At 37.7% G+C, this 12,916-nt stretch overlaps 1 long non-coding RNA gene across 1 annotated transcript; it reads left to right on the plus strand.

Moving 5' to 3' along the window:
* Positions 1 to 293: 293 nt before the first annotated feature.
* On the plus strand, positions 294 to 3,212 carry LOC117087186. The gene is made up of 3 exons (XR_004438719.1): positions 294 to 343; positions 1,713 to 1,881; positions 2,995 to 3,212. It is a non-coding gene; the product is annotated as an uncharacterized LOC117087186 (long non-coding RNA).
* The last annotated feature ends 9,704 nt before the right edge of the window (positions 3,213 to 12,916 follow it).

Consider the following 12,916-nt stretch of genomic DNA (forward strand, 5'->3'; position numbering starts at 1 on the left):
AAATGATGAGTACCTTATAATTATAATAATTATGTACGATGATAAAAATTAAAGTAAGCATAAAATACTTTTATAATAAAAATGGTGACATTTAACCTGAATCAAGTGAAAAAATCAGGGAAAAAGTTCTTTATATTGAATGAAATAATAATAATTATTATTCATATTACTTTTACTAAAGGTCAAAGAGGGAAATAATACAAACAAAAGTGAAAAAATACAAGTATCAGAAAATCTATGTCATCTCACATCTTCTGCTGCTGCTGACAGATTACCCCAACAAAGAAAGACTTGGAAATGCATCCTCAGCAGTTTCCAAGAAGCTGAAGGAAGAGCGTGATAGGTAAGCCTAGAGCAGGGAATTTTTTTTTTTTTTTTTTTTGATGGAGTTCCTGTCTTCTTGCCCAAGCTGGAGTACAATGGTGTGATCTTGGCTCACTGCAACCTCTGCCTCCCGAGTTCAAGCAATTCTGCTGCCTCAGCCTCCCTAGTAGCTGGGATTACAGACATTATGCCACCATGCCTGGCTAATTTTTTGTATTTTTAGTAGAAATGGTTTTTCACCCTGTTAGCCAGGGTGGTCTCGAACTCCTGACCTCAGATGTTCTGCCCACCTCGGCCTCCCAAAATGCTGGGTTTACAGGAGTGAGCCACCGTGCCTGGCTGCCTATAGCAGTATTTAACAGGAGGTAATTGTCATTGTGCTATATACTAATGCAAACTCGGACTAATATTCTTATGATTAACAAGTTTTATATTTTTATCAGGGATATTTAGTCCTGACTGGTAATCAGAAAAACGCAAATTAACATAAAATAAGATCTCTTTTTTAAAGTCATGCTGATATTAAAGAGTAATTCTAGTGTTGGCATATGTGAGGAAAAACGCATTCTCATACACCGTTGGTATATGAAATTGGTAAATTATTTCCGAAAGGTAACTTAGTGCTGTGTATCTAAAATTCAGATAACCCGACATCCCTTTAACTCAACAACTCCATTTCTGGGACTAGATTTCACTGGAAAACATAACTTGTGCAAAGATGCACACACTTACTAAGGCATTAATTATATATTACACATAATGAACAATAGATTAATACATATATAAAATCTATGTAACAACAAGGTGAATTGAAAGTAGAAAGTAATATAAAAAATATGGGGTAACAGATGTTAGACTAGCCTAGTTTTGGCTGACAATCATCTGCAGATATAGTTGTGTGAGAGACAGCTGAAGGTGCCATCTTACTCTGCCAATCATTTGGAGAGGTACCTGCAATATTTCATAAAGATGAAAATTTATTTCTAGTGAACTTATACACTTGTCAATAAATAGTAACTTTAAAAATGTAGTTGATCGTAAACGATATTTTCTAATTAGGGAGTAATTATGACTATGTGATTTAAAAAGGTAATTTTGAACTTGTAACTTTACTGAATAATCTCCAGTATCCTTTTTAATAATATATACTAGAGTGACTAGTAACAGAAACTTTAGCGGAATATCCTTTCCTTACTACTTTTCAAGTATATGCATTCTTTTGAAGATGTTGAAGTGAGAAATTAAATATCTGAGAGCTGCAAAGGAAAAATAATCCAGAACATGGAAGTTTTATTAGAATGATAAACAACATCTGCAGAGGTAGATCACAAGATGAGCTCTTTATTTTTTCACAAAATGCATTTTAAGAGAAATGTCTTTATCTGCAGATGCACCTTAAAACAGGAAAGTGAAGAAAAAGCAAATGGTAATATGCTGTACAAAAAAAATAGAGAAGAATTAGAAAGGAAAGAGAAACAACATAAGAAAGAAGTTGAAGCAAAACAACTTGAACCACTAGAGATGAAACCAAAAACTGCAAGAAATACTCCAAATCAGGTAAATCAATCTCTGGTAAAAATTCTATATTTTAAACTTTATTTATCAATTTTACTTATAATATCCACTTGATTTAATATATACTATTTAGGTCTAAAACAAACCAGAAATGTACAATTATTAATATTTATTATAAGTCTTGGCATCCAAATACGATATTATTTTATTACGAAGTGCTTTTGCAAACAATAGTATGCCATAATGTATACATAGTGATAACCTGTTGATAAAAATGCTGTTCCCAGTAAAATTGTTCCTTGTACTTCCTCTATTTCATATTGATTACTGTACCTAAAATAAAATAAAGAAGAAACAGAAATTATTGCAATCACAAATAATCTCATGATATTCTAAGAAGAGCTCTATAAATTTTATCTTATTTACCACTGGTGTTTTAAAATAAAAGTTTTATTTTGTATTGATATAATTACACCACAGAAGTAACTGTGACCTGTGGGAGAACTAGAAATAGACTCAGAAGTCCTGGGGAAAATCCTGTAGCTTGCTTATATTTTTAACCTTTCTTTTTCAAAATTATGGTAACTAGAGGAGTTCATCAATGAATATATATAGGAGTGACTAGTATAATATCTAGATTTATGATTTAGTAAATGTAATTCATATAACTGACTATAGAAGTGTTAAAAGATTCAAACTGCAATAGAATATTATGTGTGAAACAGAACTGTAATAACTTTGGGAAATTTTATCTATCCAAATACGTCTGAACTAACTATAGGGTGATGTAAATGCATTCTTTGATATATTTTAATTTAATCAAATTTGTTAATGCTTTAATTTATGCTTTTGGGTTTGTTGTAATTCAGGTAAAAGCTTTTCCAATTCTGATATTCTTAAAAATTCTCTGGTGTGCATGTGTGCATGTGTGTGTGTTTTCTTTCATAAATTCATTGACTTTAAATAAATTTCTGGACTTTGTGGAATTTATGCTCTACAAGGTTGAAAGTTTTGTTTCAACTTTTTCTCCAGTTGGATATCCACTGACACTAAACTTTTTAGTGTATGGATGTGCAGGTTATTCTTTAGCTTCAGAGGTAATCATGATATGTTATTTTACGGAGTACTAGCTAAAACTTTTTTTATTTTATTTAGGATTTTCATAATCATGAAGAAACGAAAGATTGATGGATGAAAATTGCATTTTGAAGACAGAGATTGCTATACTCAGGCAGGATATATGCATGATGAAAAATGACAACTTGGAAAAAGAAAATGAATATCTTAAGGACATTAAAATTGTTAAAGAAAGAAATGCTGCCCTTGAAAAGAGTATAAAACTCAATGAGGAAATAACAAAACAGCATTCCATGATCAACAAGAGCGTAATGATCTCAAAGCTGAGAATAAAAGGCTCAATTCCGAACTGTTGAGGAAAAAAGAAAGTAAGGCAAGACAGGAAGCTGAAATTGGATCTTATCAGTCTAGACTGGCTGCTGTTATAAGTAAGCACAGTGAAAGTGTGAAAACAGAAAGAAACCTGAAAATTGCTTTACAGAACACACAAGACATTTCTGTGCAGTAAAAATGAGTTCTGATATTTCCGAAGATGAAGATAAGAACGAGTTTCTTACTGAACAACTTTCCAAAACTCAAATTAAATTTAATACCTTAAAAATTAAGTTCCAACAAAATTGACAGACCACTAGCAAGGCTAATAAAGAAGAAAAGAGAGAGGAATCAAATAGACGCAATAAAAAATGGTAAAGGGGATATCACCACCGACCCCACAGAAATACAAACAACCATCAGAGAATACTATAAACGCCTCTACGCAAATCAACTAGAAAATCTAGAAGAAATGGATAATTTCCTGGACACTTACACTCTCCCAAGACTAAACCAGGAAGAAGTTGAATCCCTTAATAGACCAATAGCGGGCTCTGAAATTGAGGCAACAATTAATAGCCTACCCACACAAAAAAAGTCCAGGACCAGATGGATTCACAGCTGAATTCTACCAGAGGTACAAGGAGGAGCTGGTATCAGTCTTCTGAAACTATTTCAATCAATAGAAAAAGAGGGAATCCTCCCTAACTCTTTTTATGAGGCCAACATCATCCTGATACCAAAGTCTGGCAGAGACACAACAAAAAAAGAGAATTTTAGACCAATAGACCTGATGAACATCGATGCAAAAATTCTCAAGAAAATACTGGCAAACCGGATTCAGCAGCACATGAAAAAGCTTATCCACCATGATCAAGTGGGCTTCATCCCTGGGATGCAAGGCTGGTTCAATATTTGCAAATCAATAAATGTAATCAAGCATATAAACAGAACCAAAGACAAGAACCACATGATTATCTCAATAGATGCAGAAAAGGCTTTTGACAAAATTCAACAGTCCTTCAGGCTAAAAACGCTCAATAAATTCGGTATTGATGGAACGTACCTCAAAACAATAAGAGTTATTTATGACAAACCCACAGCCAATATCATACTGAATGGGCAAAACTGGAAAAATTCCCTTTGAAAACTGGCACAAGACAGGGATGCCCTCTCTCACCACTCCTATTCAACATAGTGTTGGAAGTTCTGGCTAGGGCAATCAGGCAAGAGAAAGAAATCAAGGATATCCAGTTAGGAAAAGAAGTGTCAAATTGTCCCTGTTTGCAGATGACATGATTGTATATTTAGAAAACCTCATTGTCTCAGCCCAAATCTCCTTAAGCTGATAAGCAACTTCAGCAAAGTCTCAGGATACAAAATTAATGTGCAAAAATCACAAGCATTCTTATCACCAGTAACAGACAAGCAGAAAGCCAAATCAGGAATGAACTTCATTCACAATTGCTTCAAAGAGAATAAAATACCTAGGAATCCAACTTACAAGGGATGTCAAGGACCTCTTCAAGGAGAACTACAAACCACTGCTCAGTGAAATCAAAGAGGACACAAACAAATGGAAGAACATACCATGCTCATGGATAGGAAGAATCAATATCGTGAAAATGGCCATACTGCCCAAGGTGATTTATAGATTCAATGCCATCCCCATCAAGCTACCAATGAGTTTCTTCACAGAATTGGAAAAAAACTACTTTAAAGTTCATATGGAACCAAAAAAGAGCCCGCATTGCCAAGACAATCCTAAGTCAAAAGGAGAAAGCTGGAGGCTTCACGCTACCTGACTTCAAACTATACTACAAGGCTACAGTAACCAAAACAGCATGGTACTGGTACCAACAGAGATCTAGACCAATGGAACAAAACAGAGTCCTCAGAAATAATACCACACATCTACAGCCATCTGATTTTTGACAACCTGAGAGAAACAAGAAATGGGGAAAGGATTCCCTATTTAATAAATGGTGCTGGGAAAATTGGCTAGCCATAAGTAGAAAGCTGAAACTGGATCCTTTCCTTACTCCTTATACGAAAATTAATTCAAGATGGATTAGAGACTTAAATGTTAGACCTAATACCATAAAAACCCTAGAAGAAAACCTAGGTAGTACCATTCAGGACATAGACATGGGCAAAGACTTCATGTCTAAAACACCAAAAGCAACGGCAGCAAAAACCAAAATGACAAATGGGATCTCATAAACTAAAGTGCTTCTGCACAAAGCAAAGAAACTACCATCAGAGTGAACAGGCAACTACAGAAAGGGAGAAAATTTTTGCAATCTACTCATCTGACAAAGGGCTAATATCCAGAATCTACAAAGAACTCAAACAAATATACAAGAAAAAAACAAACAACCCCATCAAAAAGTGGGCAAAGGATATGAACAGACATTTCTTAAAAGAAGACATTCATACAGCCAACATACACATGAAAAAATGCTCATTATCACTCACCATCAGAGAAATGCAAATCAAAACCACAATGAGATACCATCTCACACCAGTTAGAATGGCAATCATTCAAAAGTCAGGAAACAATAGGTGTTGGAAAGGATGTGGAGAAATAGGAACACTTCTACACTGTTGGTGGGATTGTAAACTAGTTCAACCATTATGGAAAACAGTATGGCGATTCCTCAAGGATCTAGATCTAGATGTACCATATGACCCAGCCATCCCACTACTGGGTAATACCCAAAGGATTATAAATGATTCTACTACAAAGACACATGCACACGTATGTTTATTGTGGCATTATTCACAATAGCAAAGACTTGGAATCAACCCAATGTCCATCTGTGGCAGACTGAATTAAGAAAATGTGGCACATACCCATGGAATACTATGCAGCCATCAAAAGGATGAGTTTGCGTCCTTTGTAGGGACATGGATGCAGCTGGAAACCATCATTCTTAGCAAACTATCACAAGAAGAGAAACCAAACACCGCATGTTCTCACTCATAGGTGGGAACTGAACAATGAGATCACTTGGATATGGGAAGGGAACATCACACACTGGGCCTCATGAGGAGGGGGGAGAGGGAGGGATTTTTTTTGGGAGTTATACATGATATAATGATGAATTGTTGGTGCTGACGAGTTAATGGGTGCAGCACACCAAGATGGCACAAGTGTACATATGTAACAAAACTTCACGTTATGCACATGTGCACTATAACTTACAGTATAATGAAAAAGATTAGAAAGAAAAACAACAACAACAAAAAAACAAAGACAATTTCAAGAAGCTCAATTTCTTATAACGAAAAAGGCCGTTTTCTCTCAAATACTTTGGGTTTGACTTAAATTTCAGTGTTCTACTTTGAAACACAAAAGCTGAGCTCGACATTGATTTATTTGCTTTTTATCTGAATGATTGCTGTAGGTGACACCTTTTGGGGCAGTATGTCCTAGCTGGTTAAATTGGAGTTGGGAAACACATTACAAGAAAGGGTAGAAAGAGGCATACTTTGCTGAATCTTTTGCAGTAACTTTGTGTCTGTTACCCAAACTGATTTATGATAAGATGCTTCCTAACTTTCCTCGCTCACCCTTACCTCATCCCTGGACCAAGCACGAAATTTATTTATACGTGCTAGGTTTAGCTCACTTCAATGTGAATTCCCCAGGGCAGAAGAGACAGTGGTTGAAGGATGAAGAATCCACCTACCCAGGGAATCAAAGATTGCTCCTAGGGAATGGAGCAGACATAATTAAATTAGTTTTTTCTTTCCCCAGTGTATCTAATATTCATTTTTGTATTTTCTTGGAGCAAATGAATTTAAATGAGTTTCCAGTTAGACTTAAATCAACTCATAAAACACATTGAAAGAATTAGAAATGTAAAATCATTTCCTGCTGCAATTCATTGATCTCTAAGTCTATAACTGACTTGAGTCTAGGTGAAGGTCTTTGCTTAAGGGGACAGTGGTCTTTATTCTTTCAACCTACAAACTTTTAGAGTTTGCATGGAGTTTTCACACCCATGAACTCAAACAAGACTGAATAGGCCTGTATGGTGAACAAAACAGAAGTAAATGCCTCCACTAGTCAGAGAGAAAAGAGAGCTCAAAAATGTTTAATATTGTTGCCTAAGGATACTCACCACAGCAAATGCAGTATTGAGAGAGGAACAGGTCTTCAGTCCAAACCGACATACTAGAGCTTGCCTAGGAACTGGTCACTCTTGGACCACCTTCTCCATCACTGGACCCACACTCTGCCCTTCTTTACCCAGTTCTGACCTCTGAGATGCTGACCTGGGGTGCCATTGGCATTGAACTTCGAGTTGCAGTATTTTCCCATTGTTTTACCCACAATTATCTGTCTTCGTTTCTTTTGTTTTTCTTTGAGATGGAGTCTCGCTCTGTCACCCAGGCTGGAGTGCAGTGGCATGATCTCAGCTCACTGCAAGCTCCGCCTCCCAGATTCACGCCGTTCTCCTGCCTCAACCTCCCGAGTAGCTGGGACGACAGACACCTGCCACCACACCTGGCTAATTTTTTGGTATTTTTAGTAGAGACGGAGTTTCACCATGTTAGCCAGGATGGTCTCGGTCTCCTGACCTCGTGATCTGCCTGCCTCGGCCTCCTAAAGTGCTGGGATTCCAGGCATGAGCCACCTCGCCTGGCCTATCTTGACTTGTTTTTAAAAGTATGGCTCACTCTAAATTTATTCTGTAACTAACAATTTCATGAATAACATTTAAAAATTTAATCAATCTGATTTGTGCTAGGTGACATGGATAAAGTAAGAAGCCAGTTTTTTGTTCTCTAAATATATACTTGATAATTAGATAACAACTTACATCTCCTTCAAAGTGATTTAATTTCCATAATGTTCCAAATTTGCATATATATTTGGAGTGGTTTCATGGCCATATTCTTCTTGATGGGCCTGTCCATATCTGCATGAGTAAATCTTGGTTAAATTTCTCTAATTCCTATTTAAGTGGCTAACCAGGCTGACCCCTTGATTTTTTTTTTTTTTTTTTTTTTTTTGAGACAGAGTCTCGCTCTGTCACCCAGGCTGGAGTGCAGTGGTCGGATCTCAGTTCACTGCAAGCTCCGCCTCCCGGGGTTCACGCCATTCTCCTGCCTCAGTCTCACCAGTAGCTGGGACTACAGGCATCCGTCACCTTGCCGGCTAGTTTTTTTTGTATTTTTTTAGTAGAGAAGGGGTTTCACTGTGTTAGACAGGATGGTCTCGATCTCCTGACCTCGTGATCCGCCCGTCTCGGCCTCCCAAAGTGCTGGATTACAGGCTTGAACCACCATGCCCAGCTTTTTTTTTTTTTTTTTTATTGTAGTTGTTTAAAATTTTCTGCAACTTCATCACTTTTATTTTTTCAACACCAAAAATCTTATTATCCATACAAGTACTTTTTTAAAAAAACAAATTCAATTTAACCGAAATTTAAAACTACACAAATTAACAATCCCACCCATGGAAAGACATGGTCATTTTCAGAAGACAAAAGATTCTGTGACACAGTGAAAATACCTCAACTGTTTGCATGTTTGAGTGTGTGCTATGATTCCAGTGCATCTTGGTGCTTGATCCATTTGTCCCTCAGTGGCCTTATATCGTGGGTACTGTCACCACTCCATCTTATGATGAGGACAGTGAATGTTCTCACTTTTATCTTATGCCAAGTAAACTTTTGAAAATTTTTCTGAAAATCCAATAAATATTCTACTAGAATGCTGGTAGGGTTCATATCACATAGTTAGATTAATGTGAGGGAAAGGAGTAGTCCCTGATGTTGAATCATACCCAAGAAGATATATCTCATTGGGCAGCCCTTCTGTAACACTCTTTAATAGAGTTCTACTGTTTTCATCATGTAATTCATGCACATTTTTAGCTCATTCTTATTTCTGCATATTTTATGATTTTTGTCACTATTGTGGAGGAAATCTTTTCCTCACTATACTTTTTTGTAAAACAAAATGTATAAATATTGGCTAAGGAGAGAAAGCAAAATTATTATTTTGCAGACAATGTAATCACTTTTAAAAAACTCAAGAGAACCTACAGAAGCATAGTATTAAAATAATAAAACAATTAAAGTATGTGGATGATACCAAAAAATATAAAAACAGTAGCTTCCTATAAAATAATTACTTCACCTTAAAAATTACTTTCCTGTGGAAAGGAAGTTGTATATATATATATATTTCACATAAAAGCCTAATAAAAATCACAAATTTATGTTGAAAAATGTTCCCTTCTAGTTCAGGCATTATTTACATCTATAAAATTTTAATTGCTTCTATCAATATGTAGTGTTTTACTTATTAGGATATTTTAAAGTATTATTTTTTAAAATTGCACTATGCCCAGCAAGTCACAAAGTGCATCTGTACCCTCCTATCCTCAGTATCCTATGCACCCTCTTCCACCAGCATACAGACGTGCAACCCCACAAGCAACTTGTCACCACTTCAAATGTTTGTGAGGATAGTGGAGCTGAAGAACACTAGAAATTACTATGGAGTTAGCATGACTAATGTTTAATTAACTGGATTGTAGAAAGACCAGAAGATGTTTCCACCATTTTCCCTGGTCACAATTTGTACTCCCTGTTCCAAGAATGTGTCTTCCACAGCCTCCTCCCGCTCCCACCTCCCATCGGTCTGCACTAGCTCTGCAGCTTTATTTCATCAGGCTGGAGTCTCCTTTCCTCTCCCCCGCTATAGTTCATGACCAGATGCTGTGGATGCCATCAGGGCCAGCTTCCTGGTCATACGGTCCATGTGGTGACAAAGGGTCTCTTGTTTGGAAGGGGCTCCATGCTCTGCTATCACTATCATGAACTTCTTCATGGTTTTAAAACAAGAGGACCCACATTTTCATTTTGCACTATACCTTGCAAATGATGTCATTATGCCCTGTCCAGGATCTGAACACATCTCACTGTTGCCTCTGTTGACATCAGGTCCTGGCCACCATTGCCTGTATCTTAGGGCAAAGCTCTTCAAGTGCTCTCTGCAGATGTCCTTATTCCAGCTGACTGTGGAATCTCACCCAGCAGCCAGACAGAGCCTCCTAAGCCCCTATCCAGATGGTGTCACTCCTCTGCTGACCCCTCCCCTGGGAGACCAGCTTATCAGAGTCAAGGCCAGGGTCATGGCATCGGCCTCCCAGGTTCATCCTGTCAGGGCGCACAGTTCCCCCTTTCCCCAGCCCTCTTTCTCACTCCTCAGTCACAGCAGGAGGACCGCTGATGTTCTTCAAGCACACGAAGAATCTTCTGCCCAGGCCTTGGCGTTGTTCACAAATCCTCCTCCCCAGAGGACCACAGGACTCCTGCACCTGCCTCCTTCCAGTGTCTTTACTCAAAAGGTGCAGTGAGGCCTTCCCCAACCAAGGTCATTAAAGTATTAACGTTAGAAGGTTGTCAGCATTAGAGAGTAAAAATACAAGACTTGATTAAATGTGAATTTCAGATTAACAATAAATATTTTTAGTATAAGTATATCCCCAGTGGTTCATGGGAAATACTTATGCTAAATATATGCAAAGTGTATGTATGTGTATATATGTATGCATAGTATACATATGTGTATATATGTTTAGTGTATACATATATATGCCATGCATATATAAATTTAGTACAAGTATACTAAATATAAGTGACGGTATGTATTTAGTAAAAGCATATTAAATATAAGTGGCATTGGACTTTATGAAAATTATGGTATAAACATATATATATGATATAAACATGCTATATATACATATGGTATATTAGTATATATATATTTAGCTTACTTATATTAAATATACATAGTATATATAGTGTTACAGATACACAGTAATAGAGTATACATATATGTAGTAATATATAGTATTAAATATATAGTGTATTATAGTATATACACATAGTATGTATATATAGACTATTTATATATATAGTATAGATAGACTAAATATATATACTAATATAAAATACATATATATCATATTCATACCATATACACTTATATTTATGTCATTTTTGTCACCATTTTCACTGACCCCTGTGTGTAAAGTCCTACACTACGTTCACCACTAGTGGTCCTATAGCCCTCCCATGTATTATTTTTCAATTGGAAGTGTTGCCACCTGGAGTGCTATATATTTGACTTACTTATCCTTTTAAAGAAATTATGTGGCTATCTCCTCTGATCGACGGCCATGGGTGGGTGAGTCACCTTCATTCTCCCAGGTTCAGCTGGAAACCAGGAATAGTGTCTGCTCGGATGACAACTGAAGAATACATAATTATCAACCAGGCATTCTTGGGACACCCACTGTCTCCTTTGTGCCCAGAGAGATCAGGCAGATCAGTGCACAAGAGAGTGAGCAGAGGCAAGCCAGCCCCTTAATCTGGCTCCAGGTCCTTTCTGGGGCTGGCTGTGTACCTCCCCCAAACACACCTCTTTAATAAAAACCTCCTTTCCCCATAAGCTGACTCGAGCTGATTAATGTTACTCACAACTAAAGAAGTCTTTTTAGCAATATCCTAGAATGAGGCATTATAGAAGCTTCTCTAATTAAGCCCGAAAAGTTCTTCCCTCAATCTGACACCAACCTCCAGGAGGTGCATCTCTTTCCTTATGCCCAGGGGATGATAACAGCTATTACTGTAGCATTCTGTAGCTTCAGGTTTAGCGCCTGAGCTGCTCTAGAGAACTGCCTGGGTGACAAAGCAGAATTCCAGCGGTGGGGATTTGACATCGGCACTCTCTCAAGCTCTCCGTTCTAACAGCAGAGGGCTGAGAACCACTAATCTAGACAGGATTGATTGGAGGTCACATGAAGGGTGGCCGTGTTGGGCCTGGGTCCCAGGCTTCTGCACCCTGTAGCTGTATTATATGTAGTGAAGCATCCTTGATGATAATTTTCTTTTGCACTTGCAAGGCTGCCGTTTCCTATCATTGATGACTCAGTACCACTTGTGATTTTCCAAGAAGCATCTGCTTTAGTGAGAATGTTCACAGCATATGGGCCTGAGAACGCGTGTCTTCTTGCTCATAGGGCTGGATGTTCACCTTCAAGAGTCATTCACAAATCCACTTTCTTCCTATCTTTGGAATCTGTTCACTTTCTCACTTCTGCAATTTCCCTCTTTCAAGCCCTGAGCACTCCCTGGCTGTCTGTGCATTCACTTCTGTATCCCCCATCCTATCTGTGACCAGCCATTTCATGTCTGCCTTCTCTGCAAGCTCTGTCAGAAAAGGGAGGCCCTCAGAGGCACTGGCGTCTCCACCTCTGGCATGCAGAACAACTCCCTGCAGAGGCTGTGGGCACCATCCCTCCCTGTGTAATGAATTAATGAGGCAATTCCTTCCTCTACCCAGGGGAGTGCCTGCCCCAGGGCACAGGTAAATTCCTGACTCCTGGGGACTCTTCTCATAGCAGTGTATGGCTTTCTCTCTCTCATGATGCTAGCAACCATTAGATCATATACACATATACACTCCACATATACACAGGGAGTGCAGGGACCACTCTGCAGTCTGCAGTAGTCATTTCCAGGCTTGAAATGAGACCAGCCTCCGAGAACTTGAAATGGGTTATTTTGTTTGTTTGTTTGTTTGTTTTCATGTTGTCTTTTCATCTGCTTCACTCTCTCACTGGAACTCTCCTCTCCTTGCACAGAGAAAATATGTTTCA

This window comes from Trachypithecus francoisi, unplaced genomic scaffold (assembly GCF_009764315.1).
Source record: "Trachypithecus francoisi isolate TF-2019V2 unplaced genomic scaffold, Tfra_2.0 Contig00622, whole genome shotgun sequence".
NCBI lineage: Eukaryota > Metazoa > Chordata > Mammalia > Primates > Cercopithecidae > Trachypithecus > Trachypithecus francoisi.